The sequence below is a fragment of the Pezoporus wallicus genome, unplaced genomic scaffold (genome assembly GCF_028554395.1).
Source record: "Pezoporus wallicus isolate ANWC-B61680 ecotype Strahan unplaced genomic scaffold, APGP_CSIRO_Pwel_v1 contig_9238, whole genome shotgun sequence".
NCBI classification, from domain to species: Eukaryota; Metazoa; Chordata; class Aves; order Psittaciformes; family Psittacidae; genus Pezoporus; species Pezoporus wallicus.
In genome coordinates this window covers 639,770-660,649 of record NW_026636792.1, presented here as the reverse complement: position 1 = coordinate 660,649, position 20,880 = coordinate 639,770, and the positions used below count along the sequence as shown (strand labels likewise).

General features: G+C 41.3%; 1 protein-coding gene across 2 annotated transcripts in view; it reads left to right on the top strand.

Moving 5' to 3' along the window:
• TSHZ2 (teashirt zinc finger homeobox 2) overlaps positions 1-20,880 on the top strand; it is a 221,659-nt gene that overhangs the window by 96,134 nt on the left and 104,645 nt on the right. The gene's annotated exons all lie outside the window — the stretch shown is intronic.

The following is a 20,880-nucleotide window of genomic DNA, read 5'->3' as shown; positions in this document are numbered from 1 at the left end:
CGTGGCTATAATTTATATGCAAAGATTTTCCCTGTTCTATCACACATTTCCCAATATGTTTTGATGAAGTCTGAATAGTTCATATTGAGGTCTGGCATTGTGCATTTTATTTATTTCATATCTTATTTGTATTAAGTTTTGTCATAGGTTAGGGCTTGCTTTTATATTCCACTAAGAGAGGATATAGAGTATGTGATTATGCAAGGTCTTTGTTATTTATATATACTGCATCCTGTGTGTGTGCTGCTCTGGTGTTCAAGTGAAATGCAGGATTCTATTTTAATTCTCAGGACTGTATATGATCATTAGCAGCTACTGCACACAGTAAAAAATAAAAATGCAAGTCAAAGAAGTGTGCATATAAATAAATATAAGTGAGCACGTAAGAGAAGGAATGAGATAAATTGGTTCTTTTCAAACGTCTAACTTATCTTCAGATTAAGGGAGGCATCCTCTGGGCTGTCTCTGCTCCAAATGGTACTTAAAAAAAAAAAAGAAAATTAAACATAACAATAAAAAAGAATTCATTGCTTTTAATAACATTTTCAGCCAGGTGCTGAAGGTGGGGTTCCTCTTTTGATTTTTTCCCTAAGACTGCAATTTTGAGAATAGCAGGAAAGGTCATGATGTATTGAACATTGCCTTACCACTTCTTTAGCACTTCAGAATTTCAGTGGGGTTTGGTTTCCATCTTTGCTGAAGCACTGAAACATTCAGCATCTTCCTCATTCCCTTCCTGGTCGGTCGGCAGTTGTAAGGGTAACCCTCGCCCCCTTCCGTCCAGACACTTGTCTAGGGCTTATTTTTCCACTGTTCTGTTCAGCATCTGCTCTCCATCCTGCCTGGGAAGAGAAGCAAGGTCTTATCTCAGACGTTTTATCCATCAACTCACTGGCACCTGTCACTGCAGGATCTAAACACCACAGGCAAGATGAAACCTTATGCTTGTTTCCCTGTAAAATAGGAAGTTCACGTTCTTCTTCATTTTAAACTGATTCCTCGAGTTATGTAGATCATCATTGGTCCTTTTACCAGCAGAAAAATTGTTGAACTGTCATTACACTGTACTATATTGATTTATAACCAAAAGCAGTAACAACATCAAGATATTTTGATGGAAAGCAGATGACTGTCAATCCTGTTCAACTTGGAGAAGCTCTGAACTCCAGATGCTGCTCCACATTTGTCCAAGCAGTTTTCACTCTTTCTTTCCCTCTTCCTACCTCCATTCCTCTTCTTGTGACTTGGGAAAGCAGTGAGCTCAGCCTTCCTCCGTGCCACTGGCCCCATCTCCCCTTCGCTTTCCCTCAGTCCTGACTTTGATGCTCAATAAGAGTGCAGTGCACTAGGGCAGCCTGGTGCTCTTCCATGGTTAAAATAGAATAGAATTTATATAAATACACTAGTGAAAGAAAGTGGTGAAGTCTGGTTTTCTCTGGAGATAACCAAACTGAGACGAATTGCCTTCTTTTATGCACACACAAACTCATTTTCTATGTCTCTGTTGCACACAGACATGCAAATGTATATATATTTATTTATTCATAATAAAGTTAGTGAAAAAGCAAGTGAAAACTCAACAAATTCATTGAGAAAGTGGATGAACATTTGGACTCACTGATGTGCTGTGTCTGGAATAAAAGTGAAGTCAAAAAGAGCAGGCAAGCTACTACAAATGCACACACCAGTGAGTGGGCTACAGTAGCAGCAGAGCTTTATATCCTCCAGGCAAAGAAAGAGGGAATTTTGACTATGGAGGTGGTAGAGAAGATCAGGCATATTAATCCCCATTTTGATCATTAGAAATTATGCTGCATTACTTCAGATTCAGCCTCAATTTCAAGAGAGCTTTCATGGACAGGGACACCTTTCACTAGAGCAGGTTGCTCCAAGCCCTGTCCAACCTGGCCTTGGACACTGCCAGGGATGGGGCAACCACAGCTTCTCTGGGGAGCCTGTAGAATTTTGTAAGCTTCATGCATGACAGTGGACATGTCACTCAGCCTTCCCTATGTCCTTCTTTCCTCCCTGTAAAACAGTAATAATAGGGCTTCCATACTTCTCCTTGGAGAAATGCATTAGAACTGGAGGTATCTGGTACGAAAATGACAGAGCTGTGTAAGGAGCTGCAGCGGACGTGTTGTTCCTCTCGAAATGTGCAGAGTGACTGGCCACCATCCCTGTTACCTACCACAGAGTAGTTCTACAGAACCACTTGGCAAAATCAAATCAAATTCTTCCAGCAAGGCAATAAAAACATCTTCTCTAATACAGCCTCTTGGGACTTGAATGTTTTTTAAATAAGGTAACTACAGCCAAAAAAACCCAACAAACCCAAACCAGAAAAACCCTCGAGCCCCAAAGGTGTTCCTATTCTATTTTAACCACAATTTTTGCTCCACCAAAAGACAATGAACTTCAGTGCTTGTGAGCGGCTAGTCATTTTTGACAGCACAGGGCTTCTGCTGTACATAGTACAGTATTTATAATGTTTCTGCAAGTGTCTCTTTGATTGCATTATTCCTTTGTCTGACCTATACTTTCAGATAAAAGTGTTTTGCTTAGAAACTACGTAATAAATCACCTGTAGGAAACAGACACGTTCCTTTTCTATCAGGGACTAAATGTGAAAAATGGTTTAAAAGAAGCTAAGTGTAAATGATGGAGTTCTGTTACCAGTTTTGGCTTTGCAGAAACAAAGTAAAGGTAATGTACAGGAGGCATATCTCAGGGTCACTGCAGTCATATGTCAAATGCTGGAATAGTACTTTATTTGGCAAAGAGATCAAAGAAAAGCTTTTTGTTATTTTTCTTCCGTATGTTGAGAAATGGAATAAGTTTTCTTCCTTTTTATAGTTCATATAACTACGCTATAGTTTCACTGATCCTAGATGAGATCACCCACTCCAGGATGATTACATTTCAGTAGTTAAAAAAAATTACCTAGAGTACTAAGCATGATTTGACCTACCTTTCCTGTGTCAGGCTGCTGAAATTATTTTACATTTATATAAATCCTTGCTGCTTTGCACCTCTTTGTAGCTAAAATAAATGCTATCCTGGGAGCCAAGGGTCTCCTAGTGGACAACTTATTGCATGTTAAATGTGTCACAGTAAATCTACAAGAGGTTTTAAGCTGAAATGAGGAAAAAAGAATCTTTTTTTTCTCTTAGAAGGCCAGAAGAAAGTGAAGAAATTAATTTCCGAAGTAGGGGAACCAGAAAAATTTCCTTTTCATATTCCTTTCTTCTTTCCTTCAAGCACCATGCCAAAAAAAAATCCAAACTTTTAAGTGAAATAGCCAGTTATTAAAGCACTTTTAGAGACAAATCCTGAAGTTATATAGGTTGCAGTGATTATATTTTTCAAGCCATGCTTTAGAAGGTGTCATGATATACTATAGTTGTCTTTAATGCCACAGTTATCATCTATTGAATAAATGCTAGTGTCTTCTTCCCCTGCATGTGCATGTTGTAGTTGGAGACTTACCCTCCTAGTAGGTATGAGGTTCAGGTCTCATCAGTAGCAGATTAATTTCTCAGAAAGAATTGTTGTTAGAGGAGCAAGTGTGTTTCACAAGTGGAGGAATGAGGCTGCAGCATTCCTCAGCACGCTGTACACTGTTTGAGAAGGGCAACCTTATTTTACCTTAGGACAGGGCCTCAAAACATGCCACATCTCCTTTAAAAGGAGTACATACAATGGTTGCTGGGTCTGTGAGTTTATTTACCAGATCTTAGGCTAAGGAAAGGAGCATCCCTGAAGAATTATTCACAATGTTACATATTGTTCCCATCTTTACTTCTTTTTTAAAAAAGCTGATGAAGTTAATGACAAGTGGCAAAAGAAAAGGAAATCAACTAATGATGTGGCTGAGGTCAAGCTTGAGGAATAAGCACAGTGGGTTAAAACACCAACACAGTAATGTAGGTGTGAGCAAATGAACCGTCTAATAAATAATTAACAATTAATTTTCTTCTGTCTTTTATCTTTACCTCTTTTCTTCCTCTCCTTTTCTACCCTCTGTTTCTGTTTTGCGTTTTCCATGTTCCTGCAATTAATTAAAAAACCAAATCAAAGCACAGGGTTACAAAGTTCCAGTTCTGAAATCCTGCTGGAATGAAAAGTTCTGCTTCTCCGATCTTATTAGTTTGTGCTCATGTTGAGGGCTGGATGTGCATATTTTATAGAGCGTGTGCATGGCTCAGAGGCGGCTGCTCTTCCTTAGGCAAGCGGCTCACAATACAGCCCTTCTACTTCAGAGCAAAGGAAGCTTTGTTTTATAAATCTCCAATGCAATGTACATGCAGTTTTGTGTCATGTTATATTGTCATATGACAAGACATGAACCAATGTAAGCCATCGTAATGCAGCACAATGCATTGTATGAGTTACACCTTGTCAGTTTTTTTGGCTTCAGAAAGGAGCTTTTTTCCCAAAGGTAGTAAGTGATGCTAGGAAAAAAATCCCCGTGTTACCTAGAAAATGACATGTGCCCCTATTTCTTGGCTATCCAAATTAAATTTAATCTGAATGTATTTCAACACAGCAAATCTAAATGTTGCTTTACTTTTTGTCACTTCCCAATTTTAATGTTAGTGGTCTGCTAATGTGATTAACTGTTTGCCTCAGGCAGTTAAGACTGTGCTTTGTCCAACTGGACAACTGATGAGCTCAGCAAAGTTTAAAGCTCCTTGGCTAAGAAGGGATCAGCATCTGAAACCTGTATGTTGGCCTGAGGAAGGCTCGAGCCTTGCAGATAGTGAACATTAGACGTGGTTATGCTGTGATTAAGCTAAGGAGATATGCACACAGACTGGCTGCCATTAGCTTATCACAGACTGCCTTATCACCAATGCAGTAGCACATCAGTACCTGCATTGTATACAGGTAAGCTTTACATGGCCGAGACCAGTGCAAGGGAAATAAATGTTAAAATTTGATGGGTGACTAGTGTGTGGGGCAAATGCTATGAGATTAAAAAACAAAATGCATTTAGTATTTACCTTCTGTATTTCGGGCAATTCCAGATGGTTGTCTTGTGCCAGCTCGCCATACTCCTTTATTGTCCAATGCCTTAGACAATAGTTAAAATCCTGACAATGAATTCTCTTTTGCACAGAAGACCAAAATCCAGAGGCACCACATGCATGACATTTCAGATAACTCTCCATGTAGCATTAACACTCCTGCTTCGGGGTGTGTGTGTGTGTGTGTGTGTAAATATTATAAAATAAATTATATCTGTTTCTTGAGCAATTGCAGAGTAAAATGTTACCCTCAAATTCAAAAGTTATCCCCAAGTGTGACAATCTGCTTTCAGCATTATTTCACACTCACGGCATCTTTTCTAACCCTTAGGAAATATTGCACTACCGTTGCCTTCAAAACCAATCCCAGCTTTTTATGCTGTATATATATAGCGCTGTCCAAGTACCGAGGCACAGCTAGTGAGAAAGATTACATGGAAGAACTTCGAGGTTTCACAATAACTTTTAAAGGGAAAATACCTGGTTAACTTAGGGACCCTGCAGATGCATTTTCTTCTGATTCTCACTGCACTTTTAATAGGTAGCAGTCATACTAGAGGTATATTCCTATACCAAATAACTTCCTTCCTGTGTGAATTTTTCCCCTGGGCAGCAGAAGTTACACATTGCATGTTACCAATTAAACTCTATTCCTTCCTAGGTCAAGGTCTTAAACAGGGCAGAAGCAGAGCAGATAGCCTAGTGTATCTCACAGTGAATATTAGCAACAATTATATCACTATTTTCCCAGCACACTTTTTCACATACTGGAATAAGACCAGCACCATTTAATTAACTGAAAGATTCAGAATGTCTTTCTTTTCAGCTAGTTCCATGTAAGCAATGTGTTCTTCCACATCAGAGCTAAATCCAAACCTCATCTGCCCAAGCACTACATTTATCAAAATTTGCTGTAAAAGCTGACAGGTAGAGCTGTATTTTGTATCTGGGTTAGGTGAAAGAAGATATTGCCCTTTAAGATTGAAAGTGAATAGCAAAAAGAAGCATCCATGCAGAAAATTTCTCTCATGTTCTGGAACCCTTTCTCCATCAGCTCCTAAACTTACCCCTATTTTCAGTCTGTGTGCTCTCCCACTTTATAACACACTCATCATAATTAGTACCTGGGCACCTACTAGTAATTCACTGAGCAATGAGTCTAATCAATAGTGATTTCTGAAAATCTTTCATTCTTGAATTAGGCTCCTGGCACACTCACTGTGTGGAAGACCATCAGGTGATGTATGTGGTGGTGATTCACACTCACTGAGGATCTGCCCTGTAAAATAGTCACTGATAGTGCATGGTCCCTGGGTGAGCATAACCCTGTGCCTTAACTTACTGTGTGGTATCATGGCTCAAATTTCTGGCCATTTTCCCTATGAGAGATCTTTCTTGGGTTCGGGAGCCTCTTATTTCTTCTCTTTGTGTGGAGATAAAGTGGAAGTTTGTGAAAAATGAAGAATTGGTGGCATTAAAGACTAAAATCTTCAGTATTTATCAAAAAGTGGTAGTGCAGCACCAAGGAAAACCAGAATGTCGATAATCTGTTGAGGGCCCACTGGCCGGAGAGGTGACCACGCTTAAGGTGGAGCAGATTTGTATCTGTACAGCAAGTACCTATTTATCAGATACCTTTTTCTGTTCGTTGCATGCACTGGGAATACAGTGCCTCTCCAACTCTCCCCTGGCAAATGCAATTTTAAAACAATGCAGAACAAAGAGAAATGTGTTCCCGATATAATTATGCCTTCTGCAACTTAAATTTTAGACACTCAGTTTCATCTCTTACTTAAATGTATCTGTGTGTTTTAATAGGAACATTCAGCTATGCTTTTATTAATGCAAAAACATTAAAGCACTATCCCTGAATACTAAAGCCTTAAAGGGCCGTTTCAAACAGAACCTGTCATAAAATGTGCTCTCAAGCGTGTCCCCTTTAAGAGATTCAAGAATTAAATGTTCCCGTATGTGAATTTTATTTTGTACAGCACATTTGCTTTATGGCTACAATTAAGTTAGATGTGCCGATAACAATGTCTGCTTTCCATTTTAAATCGCACATTTCAGACAGTGTGCATTGTTTTATTATCTAATCCACATGCTTTTAATTGCAATTATGGTCCCTTATGAGTCCCCTGGGAGGGTATGATTGCAATTAAAAATGTAATTTAAATGTTAATTAATTACATTCATTTTCTAAACTGGGAAAATTTCATTTATTATTTTCATGTGTTGTGCACTTATCCTAAATGCGTTACCTTCTAAATGTTTGGGGTTGGTTTTTTTTTCCTCAAATTAAGTGTTATGTTTATAAAACAGGGTGTTTAATACCCTTTAAAATTTTGTTAGGATCTTTATACAAATTATTACTTTAAATTAATTGTTGCCAAGCTCTCTGCACAATTTATATGTGTCATGTGAGCCGGAATAGAGTTGTTTTTTATATTCTGCTGAAATTACATTAATGTGAGAACCAGAAAAGTTGATCACAGTACACGCTGTTACTGTATGTACTTTTAGGTACATTTTGCTGGACAGAAGAAGAGGATTTATTGGGGCTGATGCTCAAAGCCTTTGTTGATTTTCTTACTGCTGGTTCACTTAAGACACAACCAGCTCGAGTGTCCTCATAGACAAGAGCAGGCTAAAGTCTAATACCAGGTTTTGCAACAAGTGTAGCAGGCAGCAGGCAGAGAGAAAGCTCTTGTTAAAAATAGAAGGCAGAGAATTGTGAATCTGGCTTCGTAGAAATCATAAAATTAAAACCATGACGTTTAAAAAAAAAAACAGTTATTTCAATTGCCTTCCTGTTTTTTAATATTAACCTGCAATCGCGGTGGCCAGAAAAATTGTCTGTTACACATGAGAGCTGAGATTTATACAGGATCTCATGGCCTTAAGAGCCAAGGATTGATAAAAAATGATCAGATTTCTCCCGAATGGTGAGCAGCCAGCATTGCTGTGTCAGTAAGATTGCAGAGCTGCATCCTTCAGTGTGGAAGCCTGTCCAGACCCACCGATATCACAGGTTGCCTTCCTGCTGGTTTTTGCAAGCAGTAGTTAAAGTCCAGTATTTGGAATAAGAAAACTCCTTGAAATCTTCCCTGTGCTGACTGGGTGCAGGGCAGGAGTCCTTAGAGCAAGCACGGAGTCAGGTACTAATGGTTTTGAGTCAGTGGGTTCTGTAATTAAAAACTGATTAAAGATATCCTGATCCACCCTATTATCTTTACAAAAAATATTCTCATTACAAATCTGTGGTCAGTTCATTTAAAAAAAAAAAAAAAGAAACTGTAATTTATTTTCTCAGAAACCATCACAGAACAAACCAATTAAGTCAGGAAAATTTGGAATTATGATCATCTGATAGACTAGCAGCTCTTCTGAAGAGACAGATGAAGCTAAAGGATATAGCCCAAGGATTTTTATTTTAAACTACTGCTGCCAGTTGTAGCTGTACAGACACTGGTTTGGAAAGGTTTAAGCATTAAAAAAAGGAAAACCAAGTTAAACTAAACTGAAAAATATCTATTTTTCAGTGAGGCAAGGCTGTCCACGCAGCCTTTTTATTGATTTAATTAATTGCTTATAAAGTAAAAGAGAAAAATGCTTTTGGTTGAATCATGCTGAGAGTTGCACGGCTTTTCTCACGGGGGAATTCGTACAGGTACATACACAGGCCACAGCGCAGCAGGGTGAGTGGGGCATGGACCTGGTGAAGGAAGGTTTTATTAAGCAGTTACCAGGCAGGTGCTCACAGGAATTGCACCCAGATCTGGGACCGCTCTTGATTCCTGTAGTGCTCAGTGTGTCCCCTTGGCACTTTGTTTGTGCTGGCTGAGCCCCTCACTGTTGTCTTTACCTTTATTTCTCCTCTCAGTGGAAAGGACTGTGAAGTCGGTGGAGGTAGCTCTGAAGTCCGGGTTTTGTGTTCTCAGCTGTGGCATTAAACCAGCAAAATGAAGGGAAGAATAAAGTGAGAGCTTTGTAGCCAAAAAATAATAGACTACTTTTTCAATTGTACCACTAATGAGAAGGAAAAGATTAATTAATTCATAGCTAGGGAAAGTCTAAGTCCGTTTTGGGTGAATTAGCCTCTGCATAGAATTTATATTTTCCCATTTTACCACCCCCCCCCCCCCAAAATCACGTCTAGTTCTGAAGTGATAAAATCCTCTGATTTTTTTCTTTTCTGATCCTGGAAAGTCCTCAAACCACTGCTCTCTGAGCAGTCCCTGTGTCATACACACTGCCATGAAATGCCACAGGAACCCACACTTTCCTCACATGCAGCCTTGGCCACAACTTCAGCCAGATTTTACCTCTGACCTGGGGGCCCTGTTTTAACGAGATGTATAGTTCTGGAGGTTCCTCTATCAGTTCGAGATGCTGCAGTTCATTTTGTGATGAGGAGATCAAAACAATTACATGACTCTTGATAACCCTCATTGACTATCTATTGAAAAAATCAGATTCTAAATAAATTACTATTGTACTTTTAAAGCTGTGCATGGCATGTCCTACTTACTGGGTGACCTAGATAATTTCCATAAATTAACCTCTTTTACCTTCCATTTCCTCTGGATCCTGCTGTTACCTTCCCACAACTGCTCCATCACTACGTAGCTCATCCAGAGGATGGAGAAGACAGTGATGCTGCGCTGAGTCTTAAAGTGACGTTAAGAACTTACCTGCCTAAGTGTTCATTTGCATCTTGCTCACTAGACTTGTCATATAGCTGGGGAGATAATATATTATGAGATGTGTACTGAATTAGCTGTCAATTGTAGTGAAGCTCTCCCTTAACTATGTGAGGAGAAAGCTCTTGAATGAGCCTCAATCTTGCCTTTTTTTTCAGATGAGATGTTTCAGTTTAGTCACCCAACCCCAGCCAATTTTATTAAGTCTGCTGTCAGCTGTGACCCCTGCTGAGGAGTGGCAGGGCTGAAATAGTCGTGCTGCCTGATGTCATTTGTGGCAGCTACAGATCCCACTCTGCTTAGGCACTGGGGGCCCTGTTCCTGCTGCAGCATCCACAGCAGTTGTAATACCAGGCAAAATGAAAAGGCTCAGGGTAAAAACCATGTGGCATCCCCCAGTGCTCTGCGTTAGTTGAACCACCAGGAAAGGCTGCGTGCAGGGGACATGGGCTTTCATTGGAAAGGTTTGAATGGGAGACCTGGGAGCAGCCAGGAAGAGCAAATAAAACCTTAGTGCACAAGGGAAGCTGAGCTAGTGTTGCAACGCAGGACCCATATGGGCAACACATGGATGCTCGTGCCAGATGTGGAGTCAGTTCTCCCACACCCACAGCAGCATCACCCTGAGGTGGTATTTCCAGTGATCAGCTTGTTTTGGGAATTCCTCTGCTGTGCTTGACAAGCAAAAAGAGCAAGTCTCGTTGTCTTTGTTCAGGGCAATTCCTGCACATGAGTGGGAACCACTCTGCTGCTGTATGTGGTATGGGGCAGAGCACTGACACAGAGCTGCAGCCTGCCCAGTTGGCAGCAAATTGCTTTGCTGGGGTTACTTTGGGACACTGTTTTTAAGGCAGTAGAAATACTTTAGGTATAGCTAATCCTGTACAGACCTGCCTTCCATGAGTCTATGATCAAAGCCAAGGTTAAGGGACCAGGGCAGCACACTGTCTTTTTAAACACTGAATTTATATTCTACCTATACCAGTTTCTTTACCTGGAAGGAAGGCAACACTTTCAAAATTTGGCTCACATTAGTGACTTCAACTTAACTACCATTATTTTAATTAACAAAGTTCTCCTCAGACCTCAGACAGCTGCTCCATCCTTTCATTTTTTAGCGCATATGTGCACAAGTCACTGCCTCCCTGAGTAGCCTGCCTGGAGATAGTGATGTTGAACTTGGTGCGCCATCTGCCTTAACTACATGGGATGCCTTCACACCCTGCAAGGAAAAATACTGTGAAAAAAGAGAAGATAGACCTAAAACTTAGAAAATCCAATTGTAGCTGCCTGAGATCATGGTATATTATATTCTTTACACGCCAAAGAAAGTTTAAACCCTGGAAGAGTGATACTTTATCGTCAAGGTAACCAGAATAGGTTCACCAACAATTTACGTGGCTCTTAAGTCTATTTACATGCTTGTTTACTTGGCTTTTCTCTAAAAGGAAAAAAATAGTTACCTTAGCAACTGTCTTATCACATGGTGCTGAGGCTTCCTTTGCTATCAAGGATCTTCTGCAAGGAGCTCACAGGCTCATTTCCTAGGCACATCTGCTTTGCCCAATGGAGTCTGGATAGTCTGTGCGTTAGTTTGCAGTGTGTTTGTTTCAAGGGCTAAATATTGTGTTGCAGACAAGCAGTGAGATGTGTTGGTGCCTTCATGGCTTTGGGGGAGCTCTGAGAGGACAATGCCAAGGCAGAGATGGGGGAGCAATGCAAGCCAGGAGGTGACAGAGATGTGCCTCAGCTGCTTTGGAGGGAAGAGATGTTGGCTCTGCTGCACCGCAGAGTGGGTGTTGGCCCATTTTATTTATTGGGTATCACCGTCAAGGATCATTGCTCCAGTAGTCAGCCCACCTCTCCATTGGGATCTTACCTTCCTTGGCAGAAAAGGTTTAAACAAAAACTACGAATTCTAGAGTGGTGGGATGTCAATACAGACTGGGGTAAGAAGTCATTAGGCTCTCATGTAAATTAGGAGTGCAAGAGTTTGCTGCTTCTGTCCCCTAACTTGTTTCTGGAGTTTTGTACTTAATCAGCTGCTGCTATGATCGGCAACACATGCAGGAAAACAGGGGTAAAGGAGATGCTTGTCATACTGTTTCCTGCCTTGCCTTTCTTTCCACAGAAGATTTTGACCTGAACTCTGAGGGAGCATACCGCTGTCTGGGCAAACTCCCAAAAGTTCAGCAAACTGAGTCACCAACTCAGGCTGTGTTTGTGCCTTTGTTTTAACAGTGTTTATGAGAGAGCTGCTTCATCAAATGCCCTCATTTTATTTGCTTTCTTTGCTCATTTTATTTTAATTTGATAACTCTTTAGAGACTTGAGACTGACTGCAAGGAAACCCTTGTTCTAGAAAATAATTCAATTTCCTTGAATGATGAGGGCCAGATTTTTAGGATAGTTACACATCTTGAGATGAAATCCTAGTAGGATTTTCAAAACAACCTCAGCAGATTAAAGCCTTGATTCCTTTTTAACTTGCTTAAACAGTCATAAAAATGCTGTTAAGACTCTACCTGCACTTCAACCTTCCTAAACACCTTTGAAAATTTAGCTCGTTTTTGCATCTACATTCCCCCAACTGTCTTTGCCCCTCATTTCTCAATTCCATTTCCACCCTTTTCCAAAATCCTGATCAGATATTCATTTCCACTCTTGTTCTGCTCTTTAGAGTTTTTCAATAATGTGACTTGCAATATTTTTGTCTCTTTTAACATTTATTCATCATATTACTGCTCTATACTAATCTAATTTAGCTTGCAATTTCTTTGTAGCACAAACCTAACATGCTGTTACTAGAAAACAGGCCTATTGCAGTATGTGTATTGCAATATTGCAATAACTGTACTAGTGAATAATAACAATAATAATTGCTTTTTACAGCTTTTTAGCACAGATGTTTTCCTCCCCTTGAATCCTCAGGGTCTGAGTCTGGAACAGCCTAATGGGTTGATTTCACAGCAAAAGACTCATAGACCCGGAGTTTTCAAACCATTTCTCAGGCTCCCTCGAAAGGGTGACAGGTATCCTTTACTTCCTGGGAAAGCCTCCCTTCCAGCCTGGCACCATCGCCATCCACCGCATCACCGTCACTGCGCTCAACCGCTCCATCAATTCCCTTCACTATTGACAGAGCTGCGGGGCTGTGGGAAGAGGACCTCACTCCAGCAGTGCCACCGTGCCGGGAGCTAACAGGCTGACATGCAGCATCCCCTTCCTAGATAAATATTGATTAGACAGCTGAGGAGTTGGGTGCCCTGAATAGAGAACTCCAGCAAATTTGCTGACTCCTCCACATTTTGGGGTTAACAGATTATTCTGCTTTGGCCTAATCTGTCCAAGAGTGCTAAAATCAATATTAAGCTTGGCCTGTCACTATACCTTCCCCCTGCTGTGAACACATTCTCCAGACCACACTAGCACTCGGAAAGTGCTCAGATTCAGTAGTACAGCTCTCGCCTCGGATCTGGCACTGGCATCTGGTGCCTTTCCACAAGGAAACACCCGGAGCTGGGGGGACATGAACAGAGCATCCTGTGCCTCCTACCCCTCCTTGTCTTGTTCTTGATCCAAGGCAACTCATTCATCGGAGCAGAGAGCAGCTAATCCCAGCAAATCTCAGCACACACTGAAATATTTTGGAAATGATGCCTGCAAATAAAGCAGACACCAGCACTGCATGCAAGAGTAAAGCACCAGAGACAACAGGACCTTTTTTCTCCTGAGATCACATAGCAGGTTCTCTCCTGTTTCATGCTGCCTCCAAACCAGGAGTGGGTGTATTTACTTATTTACATGCTAACGACAACCAATAATAAATACCATTTCCCACCCAAAAACTTCAAAGGCTTAGCCAAAACAGGCCAGCTATTTAAAACTTTGCTCCTACTTTTCAGGATGGCAGCAAGGTGAAGCGTGTAGCCCCCAAGCTATGGATTTGTTCCTGTGCCTTAACTCCTCAACTGCCAAGCTCCAGAGCCCCACTTGCTTCTTTTTCACTCTGTTTAACATCATCCTATAAAAAAGGGTTTTCCCTGAGTTGTGTCCCACTCACTCAGCAATGTGTGGCACTTTTTAGGGTATCCTTCAGGAACACTTGGCTGATCTCCAGCTGCTCAATTGCTTTTGTTGCTTTGTTCGCACTTTCTCTGAGTCATTTTCTCTTTGAAGTTTCTAAACCACTGATTAGCAACATAGAGCCAGATTTTCCTCTTTGTAAGGTGTAGCTGGCAATTTGACACAAAACGCCCCAGCAAGCTGCATATCTGCTGGTAGAATGAGGGAACTCAGCTGGTGGAGCCTCTTCATGGCTGAGCTGGGTGACCTGGCTCACTGCACCAGCACTGTGTCTGGGACTGCCTGGAGCTGCCTGGCACCGGGGGGGTGTAGGGGTCTTGCACTCAGTGATGGATATGGCCTGGGCTATGTTTTCGAGGTACTTCACTGCACTTCTAAGTCTCACCATGAGAAAGTCGCTTTTGTGCCTCAGTTTCTCCCATTTGAATAGTTTTCTCTGTCAGCCCTAACCCTTGTGATAATTTTCCAGGAAAGAGACTATTTCTCATGCTATAGATAACCCATTTTCTCTGCATCACAAAGGTTTGAAAACTTTTTCCCCTGCTGTGGGGCTTTCCTTGGGAAGCAGTGTGCACAAGCTATGCAGTTGTATGCTTCACTCTGCTGCATCCTGAAGCTGGTGCCACTGGCGCCTTCAAGCCATGAGGTTCTTTCATCTCAGTTCTGGCTGACGCTACAGCTGAGAGAAAACCTGTCCTGCACGTAGTGCACAATATGTCCCTTCTTCCCTGCTGTCTGGAGGCAGCCATCACATTTGTAAAGTGTCCTGTTTCCCCACCCCATCATCACTGCATCAGAATCTGCTTTGATTACAGACCCAAAGGGTGCAAGCTGCCTCTCACCCAAAGTAGGGTGATACCACATAACACAGACTCTTGGTTACGTACTGTCCTTCAGCCATGGCCTTTTGTATTCCACAATGATCTCAGGCCAGTCAGTACCTGCAAAGCCTCTCTCTCTCATACATATATTTCCACTGAGGCTATAAAGGAAGCACAGGATGGCTACTTTTGCCTAGAAAAAAATGAGAAGTCATTATCCTCTTTCTAGTGCTGTGGAGGGCTCTGGGGATCAGTTCTGTGCTTCCTTAGTACCGAGATGTCCCTTTTTTTATACTTTCTTGGTTGTGCACTCAGTCTGGAGATTACTGTGTCACAGACTCCTTTGCAAGTCATCTTCATCTCATCACCTCTTGCTTTTTTTCTGGCCAAATGGTGTGGCCATGTCTCAAACAATGGCTCAGGAGACTGAATTTCTGTTACCAGCTGTTTCAAAGCCCTACATGACCTTCACCAAGCCATTCAACTTGGCTCTGTCTCAGTTTCCGCATCTGTAAGGGGATATGAACATTTGCAGAGCATTTTGGATTGTTATTAATTCTTCATAGAGTATCTGAAATGTGGTGAGCACTTTAAGATGCTATAAAAGTACAAAGTATTATTATTAAACTCAGGAGGAGGAAGTAGCTGGCCCACAAGGTGCTTCCTTCATCAGTCCTTCAGAGGAAGGTCCTTGTCTTTATGACCTAAACACAGAATTTTCATTCTGCTTTCATAGAGGGTTAATGGCTCTATTTTAAATGAAGCTCTTCTGACCCAAGCTGGAGGAGCACCATCAAAATGAATGAAGCTGATGACATCTTAAATTTTTCTTATGCATCTCGGTCTGAAGCAGAAAGCAGAATTGCTTTGCACATAGTGCAGCAGTTTCTGTCTGCAGTGGAAGGCTCTGCTGAAGTCACTTGCAATCGGCCCTTTCCTCTTACCCTCCAATAAGCAGTAGACACAGGGCGACTCTAATGGCTTGACAATACTTGTACACCCTGGGGTTTTGCTGCTCTCATGGTAAAAAAAAAAGAAGACCGTCATGGACAAATGAATGTTGACAGTGGCCATACCAAACAATTCAAGAAAAAATTGCAGTTTTATATGTATTCCTGCTGCCTTTGTCAATACTTTAAAGATGGTTCTTATTTCAGAGCAGGTATTGATTGTGTATAGGTTAGGTCCCCGGTTCCATTTGTCATTTTTGATATTATAGCGTGTTATCGTTTAAAGCTGTAATGGGAGAGGTGGATGAGCTTAAAGCAAGCTGGTTGTCTGAAGCTTTGATAAATGGCTAGATGGTCTTCGTTTCTGCAGCAGTGAGCAGTTGGCTGCTATTTGCTTTACCTTTTATCCAAGAATAACTGTGTGATGGGTTCTGGAAGTGAACAGTATCATTTTGTCAGATGTGGTTCAGAACTAGGCGGGTGGTCCTAGCAAAGCAGCTGAGGGATTTTTAACACCCGACAGGATGTGAGCAAAGGCCCTGTATAAATCTGAAACAATTCTGGCTCCACATGGCTGCTTTGGTCGAAAAGTTCTCGGAGCTGTTTTTTAAGGTGAGAGGACAGGAAATGCTGGGGGGTGGAGGGGGGAGGGATGGCGCTTTTAAAAGCAGTTCTATTCATATGGAGAGATCTTACGAGAAAGATCAGAAGACAATAGGTGGATTAGATTTCTTTGATGAACTAACAAACTTGCAAATTTTTTGCAGATCTAAATAAAATGTCTGCTTTTCAGATGCAGTGAACAGCCCCACCCCAGCCTCTGAAAATCAGGGCAGTACAATGTTTGTGCCTGGGAGTCCACAAGGTTGTGGAGACAGGGAGGTAGCACACTCTCTTTGCATTCTTCCCCTCTTCATCACTCACTTTTCTCAAGGTTTCGGTATTGCTTTCATGAAATCACATCTGTTTGTTAAACTCAAAATGCAGGGTTGCTTTATATCTTGGTTCCACTTCATCTGAATCACCAGGAGTCTGGAAATGGTAAGCGGTCCTTTTCCCTGTAACAGACACATGTAATGTCTTGGCTTTGAGCAACTTCTTCTGTCAAATTTTGGGTTCACAAAACTAAGATGACATTTGTGGATGTTTCATGTCCTGATTCCTTTGAGTCAGGCAAGTTCAATTTTAGTTTAGCCCAATGCAATACTAAGGTCGCTTCAATCTGAGGTGAAGCCTGTCCCAAGCCCATGTTTAAAAGCAAGTGTAGATAGGGGAATCAGTAATACTCTGAAATTATATCTCACTGGTTTGACAACATGGCTTTAAAACACCAGACTTGTTCACAGCACGCTTGTATGGGGGGAGTCTTTTGCAGCTTTGGAGCACTCCTTCACATTGCTTCTGAATCAGTAGCAAGGTATCTTAGCAGGTTGGCTCTTGAGCCTTAGGGTAGCTACCCTTCATTAACTTGATAATCTATGAGTGAGAGTTCAGACTATTTACTGTTCTTGCCTCTATTAGATTGAAAGGGTAGCTCTTAATCCTATCACTGAAGTTGAATTGCCCAAACGAGTAGCAGCAGATTGATTCCACCAGTTCTTATACAGAAATCACAAAAGGCTGCTCACTACTGAAATAGCTGAGACTTCAGTGCAGATCACAGCATGATGGCAGAGGAGCTCTGCTTTTGTGTCTATAGGAGGAAAGAAGTTACCTTTCCTGGAAGGAAATAGAAACAAACAGAAAGGTTAGAAGTTAATTCTGCAATTCTTTGACCTACAAGTACCACTAAGGTTCACCAAGTCCTTGCTTTTTGTGAGATTCCTGTTAGCTCTGAGCTTGTGATGAGCTATATATACTGCAGAAAAAGTTGGTGGCACACAAACGTGCATTTGTAGGACTGACAAGATAACAAGGATAGAAAGCAAATAGAAAAGAAACCAATGAGATGTCAAACCTACGCAGAAGATACTGGGTCTCTGTAAAGTAGGAGCCACACTGAACCTCCCCCATCCCTCACGCGCCTGGTGATTCAAGCCAAATCCAGGCTTCTGTGGCTGTTTGAGAAGGTGTAGTCAACTCTTGCACCTCTCTTTGATCGTGCCTCTCTGCTGTTCCAGGCTTTGCCTGGAGCTGTAGGTATAAAAGTATTGCAAAAGGGATATTTCTGACTGTGCAATGCAGCCCAACACAAACAGGCCATGCATTCGGTCTATCAGCATAACATCATATCAGGAGACCTAGCTACCCATTTTCTAGCCCAAATTGAGGATCAGAGATGGACAGTCATGCTGTTTTGGATAACACCTCATACCTCCTGTTGGTTTGCGTGTTCATTAGAGGTCACTTTGTACTCTTCCCAAAAACAGATGGGTTGTGTCCCTGGCCAAAACATCCCTGTTCACCAAGCTGAGCCTCTCTGGGCCCCAGAGATGACTGAATTTCAATGCGGCTTTATTCTTCAAAATGAAAGGTGCTGTCTAACAGTAAAATATTGTTCTATTAAATTCAGCCCATGGCATATCCACTACTGAGGGCTATTGAGGCAAATAAGAGCAGGGTGATGGCAGTGTGTGGTCATAAAGTTGCAGTATTCAAAAATGTAGAAAAAGCAGGTTGTCAGATTTCAATAAAGCAGTGGAAATGAATAGATACATCTCAGAGCTGGTTGCTTCCTAGTGGGATGGAATTTGAATAATAATATCACACTTGAACCAACATCGGGCTGGATTAATGGCTAGCACAGGCAGAGCACTAGTATGGTGAAGCTGCGGCAGCAGCAGCACCACTGTAGGTGTTACTAATGATACAGAGCAATGCTTCTGCTTGTTTGCACACAGGATGAAAAAAAAATAGGGGAGGAGGAATCTGGGAATTATTGCTTTAAGCTGCAATTTTCAACAAAGAAATCTTGCCATTCCAAACTGTCTAGACCTTTAAAAATAAAAGATGTGCAGTATTTACAATGCTCTTCAGTATTCATGAGCCTTTGCTGCTTGTTGTAAGGCGAGATGAAAACAATACTCAGTAGATTTTCATAAGTGACACGCAACTGTAAGATTGATAGATGATGTGGATTTAATGTATGTGGAGTTCAGCACCAACATAAAAGCTGTGATGTACCGAAACACTGGGTTTATTAAATCTCTGTTTCCTTAAATGATCATCCAAAGCCCTTCACCACTTTCTTCTACCAGAAAATAAAGGAAAGAAGGTAGGAAAAAAAAAGAAGGTTGGGGGGGGGGGAACCAACCAAGGGATTCCCCTTAGTTTTGGTAGAGAATTACAATATCGGAACTGAAAGAGACAAATATTTAGACACTCTCTGTGCATAGAGATTAAAGTGAGAGTCAGAAATACATGGATTCCACTTAAATTGATGTGATTTAGTTATGAATGGTTAAACATAAGTATTCTCTGTCAAAAGCCAAAACCTATTGTATTAACTGTTTCCTCTCCCCAGCCCTTGTGTATAGCTGCCTAAATCATAGAATCATAGAATAGTCCTTCTTGAAACCCAGGTATCTGCTTCCCCATCTCCCTTTGTGGAGGGGCCAGAGTACAACACAACACCCCCGGGGGTGCTTGAAGTGTGGGTGCAAGATGGGTGCCTCTCACACCATGGGGCAGGGCTGATCGACCTGCGGGAGCAGTAAAGGCTCTTCCAAAACATCAGCTGGGGCAACTGGGGATGGAGTCCCCACAGCCTTCTCTGTGCACACCCTGCGGTCATAACAGGACGTGTAAGTCACTGCTGTCACCATCATCCTAACGAGGCATTTCCCGTCCACCTTTGCTAATTTGAAACAGCATTTCACCCTCAGTCTGACATCAAGTGAATTATTTTCTCTTTCATTCCAACTTCACCCATCAGGCTGAGTTCTTATGAATTAGGATTGACTTACGCAGTGTCCCAAATCCTCTTGAAAACGATTTCTGAGCTGCTTCATTTCCGCTGTCTCTAGATTTGCAACACACACACACACTCCTTGATAGCAGCCGTGAGTAACATTTTCTGCCGTGCATTTACAGCACTTTTTAACAAAGGTGTGTTTGCTTCTGAGTGGAACATTTCACTTAGTTTCAGGGTCATTTCCTGGAACAGCTGAATGTCTGTCTTCTTTATCACCTCAAGATTTAGTGAATTGATATAATTAGTTTAGTTGTGCTCCTTAACCCAGCCAGCTGTGTTGGAAATCAGGCCATTTTAGCTCAGTTGAGAGGAGCAAATAGCATGCAAACTGAAACCAGGCTTGCTGCTCTGGACCAACTTTGACTTTTTTAGGAGCTAGTAATGCTACCATTGCATTTATCCCTTGATGTGAACCATTAAGTCTGGACTGGATAGCGAGCAATCACTTAGATGCTGATTTCCCATGGTATTCAGTGGTAGGTAAAGAATGGGTGTTTGTGCTGTGCCAACGAAGATGTGACCAGGAAACCTGGCCTATTGCAGAGGATGGGTACGTACACCTGAATTCAGTTCCTATCAGCTCTTCTCCCTGTATCTCCAAACCAGTTATTTTTCAGGTACTGTTCTGTTCCAAACAAAAGTGTAAATTTCATTTATTCTCTGCCCTACTTCTTCTCTTCCTTAAAAAAATAAAAAGGCTCAATTTCCCAAGGATAAGTTTGACTTTTTTCTTTTTTCACTTCAGCAGTATTTTCTACCAATAAAGCTTTCTCATGAGCTACTGCCTTTTTTTTTTGTTATATAATGGAAGAATTTAAACAAAAAAATAAGGTACAAGAAATGGAAGAAATGGAAGGGAAGGAGGTCAGTGCATATCCGCTTGAATTTATAAACGAGTTAAAATAAGTGACTGTGTTCTCTCTGCTTTAATTGCACGTAAATATCTAAGGAAATTGTTTGTAATAAGAATGTTTATTGGGAAAATAAACTTCAGCAAATACTTATAGAAAACAAATGGCAAATCCAATCAATCCAATATGACAACCCATTTGCCTTAGAAACTTGAAACCAAAGTATATATTCATGCAATCAAGGGCAAAGAAACGTCTGTGTATCTGGCCCAAGTGAACCTGCATCAGAATGCTCGTGACAAAGTGATAAGAATGATTTGCAGAAAACATTTTGACTTATGAATAATATACTGGGGGAAGCTTGTAAATTGTGAGTAAGGAGCTGAAAATCATCAATTAATTTTTACGATGTACCTCTTTGGTTTTGCTGCCTGTGCAAGAGTGCTCATACTTCGTAAAGTCCTTAGATTTTCTGCACAGATGAGGCTGCATATGCACATAAAAATACTCATAATCACATCTGAAG